Here is a 5,942-nt window from a genome sequence, read left to right as displayed (position 1 = left end):
AAGGGAATCCTCTCATCACTCAGATTGCTTATGATTAAGTAAGATTCATGTGATAAGAGTAATTTACATTTCTTTTCTGTTAGCTTTGGGACTAACAGGATGATGCATATAAGTTAATATAGGAGAAGTCGCACGTCAGTGATCAAAGCTATACTATGCAACAGACAAAAATGAAAATCAAGTCTTATTCCTAGAGCATCAGGTAAGATTCAAAAGATAGTCTAATTCTTTTATTTCACCATCATACAGTGTTCTAAATCCCTCTTAACACTATAAATATAAATTAGTGCATTGAAAGTAACATGCAAGTGATCCAAGCTGTACTATTTAAAATCTTACAAAACCCAACATGTTCTAAATAATACAAAGTTCAACATGAAATTTAGATAAATAAATCAGACATGCTGCAAAAATTATTAAAGAACTTTAATGCAAAACTATGCTCAAAATTTAAAAGTAAAGGTAACAAGATCTACTTATAATTATGCTAACATTGTATTTTTTAATACATTACTATATATTATTTCTTAGTGTGATTTCAACCTCTTACGAGCAAAGCTGATATCTCCACTACCTGTATATTTCTTACAACTGTTGTTGAATACAACAGTTTCCTTTTTCAAGGTGATACATATAACATATTTTAAGAATTAAAGATGATACTGTAATATATGAGAATAAACTGAAAAACTGTTTGCATCTTGCATGTTTATTCAGTAAAATATTCCCTTAGGATCTGAAAAGGAAGTTTCAGCTCAGATTCACTAGTAAATAAAACCAATTCTTAACCAACATTATATCAATTTTGATATAATGACTAACAGGCACACAATTAATACACATGCTAGACAAGCATAATTATACAGTATGCCTCAAATGAGGATTTCTGTTTGTTAGTTCAAAGCCAAAAAACCCAATTTCTAGCATTTTAAGTCTGCAAACATGCTATGCCAGTGAGGAAGAAACATTAAAAAATACTAAAAATTATTTTACTACCATGAAAAGTTAATATACAAACAGTTAAAAAAGAAATCAGATTACTTAAGAACAATATTTAATTCAGTGCAACTATGAATTAAAACTATAACACAGACAGCAGAAATATTACTCAAAATATAAAGTAACTGGAACTTTAAATTACAGAGTTTGTTAAAGTTTATTACTGCACTATACTTTTTAAAATGGATCGTGTAAAAGTGTTTTAAAGATGTGAAAACTGCTTTCAGACATTTACTTTAACCTAATAAGCTGCTGCACCTCCAATCTCATGTTTCACATCACTGGTTTTATGTAATGTTTATAACAAAACTCTTCACACCTTTGTTAAATACTGTAGCTTTTAATTCACTGAATACATTACTACATTTAGTAAGATGTGCTGAGATGAAGTTCAAATATAAAAATGTCCAATGGAAGTTTGTAATTTTTTAAAATGAAGATTGAGATGAAGTGAGGGTTTGAAGCAGGTGAATAGTAGTATTTACTAACTGATACCTCCATTGATGATATTTAATTAATGAAAAGTACAGTGTATCTCAAAGAATAAAGTTTTTGATAGGTGCACTGCCAAGTTGCCTTCCCTAGTCAGCAGTTCAACAACAACAAAATGGCAACAAGTGCTGGTACCTAGGTGGCTTTCCATATTATCAGCAATTCATAAAATAACAACATTGTTAATATTGTGTGCCTAATTTTGGCATCTAGTGTCTTCTCTCTAGTCAGCAGTTTTGATTAATTGATTAGTTTGCATGACAATAATTAATGTAGTCATTGCTCTTAAATAATCAATTATATTGTCTAGGTCTAGTTTGGACCCAATATATGTTTATTAGGCAAGCTCTTTAACCAAAACCTAAATGTCTGCTCCTGCTTTTGAAAAGTAATAATAACCTTTATTTTTCTTCCTGAGTTTGAAAATTCCCTTTTGATTTTGATTGGTATACTTTTTTTCTTTTACTGGTTTTGAACTGCAGAAGAAATTTCAAAATCTTCATCACTGTCTGTATCTTCTTCCACATTCTCACAGTCATCTTCAGAAGACAATTCATCCATTTGACGTTTTTTGACACTTACACTGAACCTCTGTATTTTGACTTAGAGGATTCCCCACTTCTGAAAAACTGCATATAATAACTTTCATTTATTAATCTAAAAAAATCTTCTGAAACTTAATGAAAATTCTCCAAAAATAGTATTATGATGGTTAATGTGGGTCTCTCAATAATTGTTATACAAGTGATACTTTTAAATGCCAAAATATTTGACAATTTAACAAACTTAATTTGAATAAGTTGGAAATACTAAATAATTATTTCTTCTAACAAATGTTCAAAGTTTAAAATTAGTTCTATATGTGTCATTTGATAGCTTAATTCAAGCAAGAAGTTAAATAGCCTCCAAAGTTGTAAAGTAAAATCAGGGTTATGAAGTTAACATAATTGCTTCATAGTGCTATGTAAGAAAGATACAGAATAGTTTTAAACTGAATGTGCTTGAGGTCAGTCCCCAGGACTTATTCAATATTTGAAATGGAATGGTGACAAAATTCTAAACATACTAAATGTGTCTACATGAAATGTGGCAAGCTTTTTAGTAAAAAGGAGAAATTTATTGCACACAAAAGATCATATGTCTGTAAACTGACTTTGTCAATCTGACTGATGTCTGAGTACAAAGTGATGTTAATGAGAAGAATAAAAATACCTTTGCCTATGATAAAGATGTACATTGCATCTGCGTAACTTATGACCTCTAAAATGCACATTTGATTTTTTCAGTCAGGTATTTACTCTTCTCTACCACAAACTGTCACTAACTCAGCAATGTAGGATAAAATTAATAATTGATAACTCTGACATCAAACACAATAGTAAATTCAATAGCACTCTATTAATGGCCATTGCATGCAAACTTTGACTCATGCCTGTGAACATAGGGTTACCTCATGACAGAGGATAGCACCAATATTTAAATCAATTTAAAGGGCTATTTATCAAACAAAAATATTGTTTTCACACATGCTTTCGGTCAAACTATTTTTACAACCTAAAGTGGGAATGTAATGAACAATGTAATGGAGAAATAGGCTCAAGAGTACAAAAATGGTATCATAACTGTGTTAAGAACATATTAACCATTGCCTACAAAATGCAAAAGAAAAAACACAAGAAGTGGATTGTGGAATGCATGTTATGATTTGTTGGTTTATCCCTACTTTTGATTGGTGGCAAAACTTCCTGAATATTCTGCAAATTATTTGGTGCCCACACATATCACCTTTTGGTTCAATATCAAAAAGCAATGGATACCAACTGTCTTTATACCTGACAGATGCTCTATTTGAAAGGACTTCTTCAATGAAGTCGATTCTCCATGATTCTCCTTAAATGTAAGGGTCAGAAATGGTGTTATTGTGGTGTCTGGATGAGATTCTGAAATTAAAGGCATTCAGTCATAATCCCACGATTGGTAGCTTTGCACCACTGGTCGCTTGATGAAGCACATGCACAAAGTGCCTGAACTTGCAGTTCCTCTCACACTTAGTAGGATTACTATCACAATGACTAGTCATCAGTTGGGTAAAAATTAACCTGTCTCACAACAGTCTAAATCTAGCTCATGTTCCCTATTAGTGGGTGAACAATCCAATGCTTGGCAAATTTTACTTCTCAATGAAGGAAGAGCCAATACTGAACAATCAAATGCAACATCACTATTAACACTTGACCATCACCAATGGCAATGGTGAATGCAATTACTCACCTTTAATCAAGAATCTCTGTTTAGTAAAGGCTTTATTGTGTTGATGTAAAAAGATTATTTAATTCTTCATGTCTTTCAAAATTTGTCTGTGCTCATGATTTTCAGGTTTCTTAGCACCCAGATTCCATAAACGGACAGCACACAATCCATTTGTTTTAAAACATATATTAAAAAGAGGTAAAGCATATTAACAAAAACTTTGTTATCCTAGTGGTAGTCACAGTTGTATCCAGAACATTAAATAACTGTTGTTTTTTTTGTCAGAGTCAACACATGTTAAATTATTCTCCACTACTCTATTTCATTCACCATCATGACTGGTTAAAAATAATCAGTACATAAAAATCATGTTATAAAAGAAACTAGGAAGTTCAGTATAGTAGTAGAATCTGAAACAAAGCTCAGTCTTGAGAATAAAGGGTATATCGTATCTCAAGGTCGTTTTTTAAACTTTGGGTTCAGCAATAAAAAGTGGACAAAACAAGAAAAAATAACCCTGTAAAGCACTTACCAGTGATGATGATGCAACTACTAGCAGAACAGTGAGCTCTGCCACCTAAAGATAAAAAATATGATGGAAATAAAAGAAACAAAAAGCATTTCAATTTCATTGGAAGAACACATGGCCATGGTTAATTCTTAAGGGCAGCCAGTCTCAAGGAGAACAAGAATAAAAAAAATGTATTGTTAGGTTTGCATGAAATATCCCATAATAGCAGATAAACATTCTGGATCAGGGAGAACTACTTTCTGAAATGGGTGTGACAATAAACGGTTCTTTATTGAGTCAGAGCACATAAAAACCCAGTAAAGCTCATATGACATATGCATCACAGTACAATCAGGAGAACACATAATCAAATAAGAGTTTGCTAAGGAGGTGATGAGTTCTCCCAGTTCTACATCTCATTTTATTCTGGGGGAAGGGGCTCCTTATTGGGCAGGTAGTGCATAAACCAAAGAAGGTGGAAAAGAATAAATTAACATTGTTTTACAATTTATATTTACCTATTAAACAAAGTAAACCTCCACCAAACATGGAATTCTTGTGCAGGACAATGGAGAAGACTGGTGAAGAGGGTGGAGACAATTACATCAAAGGGAGAATAGCCTCTGAATTCTTCAGATGTGAGACAGAATTCTTTAGATATGATACTAAAGAAACAATTTAGGAATCAAGTTTCATCTATATATTAGCTGATGGGAATATGAATAATGTCATCACTGAACAGGAAAATGGGTTGATAAAAATTGTAAATAGAGGAAAGCCTTATAGTTGTTAGCAGATCTTGTTCAACTGAAACATGCATATGTATTAGGTGTTGTAGACGGTATTGCTTAAAAAATTAAGAAGTTGCATTTGAAGTTCACAGATTTAAAGTCCAACATTAATATCAGTTAATTCTGATGGTGCAGCTATTTTGAACAGTTCCAAATGTAATGGTGCTGCACTGTTAAAAAATAAGAAATTCTATTTCTACTCTCATCATTCACCTGACAATTCTTGATACAGTGAAATCTTTACCATACATTGCTCAGTTTGAAGAAACCTTGAAATGAAATTTTAAATTTTACTGGAATAGCCTAAATAGAAAAGATACAAAAGAAATTACAAGGGCCATAAATGAAAATGTTGCCCACTTCATTGAGGTGTGATTGTTCTCAAGCAAAGCAAGAGTTCTAAATTTCATGAAGCAAAACCGACAGGTTGTGGTTTTATATTTAGGTCAAGTTAGCAGTAACAGTGATAAGCCAGAGCTAAGACTAAGAGATATCTTAAAACTATTATAATTTCTTTCAGAATTATTTCAGCCCAATGATCTGTGTTGATACATGTCTGACCTGTTGTGAAACTGTGTCTTAAAATTAGTAGATCTGAACAATGACTCAGATGTATCCATGCATCATTTTATTAAGATGTTAGACCCAGAAGATTAAAAGTTTGGGGATGATTCAACTGGGGCAGAGCTGTCTTGTAATTTTTCCTCATCAGTCTTTTTATCAAGTAATGTTAAACTAATTGACAGCTGGCTGTATATTTATGAAAGGATTTCTAGCTTGAGCTGTTTCTCAGTTCAGGTATTCTGTGTTTTTCAGAACACATTTTGGTCAGAAAGTAGGAGAAGTTGGTTGGTTAGTTGATTTGGTGTTTTATGGCACAAAGCGGCTGGGCTATCTGT

Source organism: Tachypleus tridentatus, chromosome 3 (genome assembly GCF_004210375.1).
Source record: "Tachypleus tridentatus isolate NWPU-2018 chromosome 3, ASM421037v1, whole genome shotgun sequence".
In the NCBI taxonomy this organism is placed as follows: Eukaryota; Metazoa; Arthropoda; class Merostomata; order Xiphosura; family Limulidae; genus Tachypleus; species Tachypleus tridentatus.
This window is presented reverse-complemented; position numbering follows the sequence as displayed.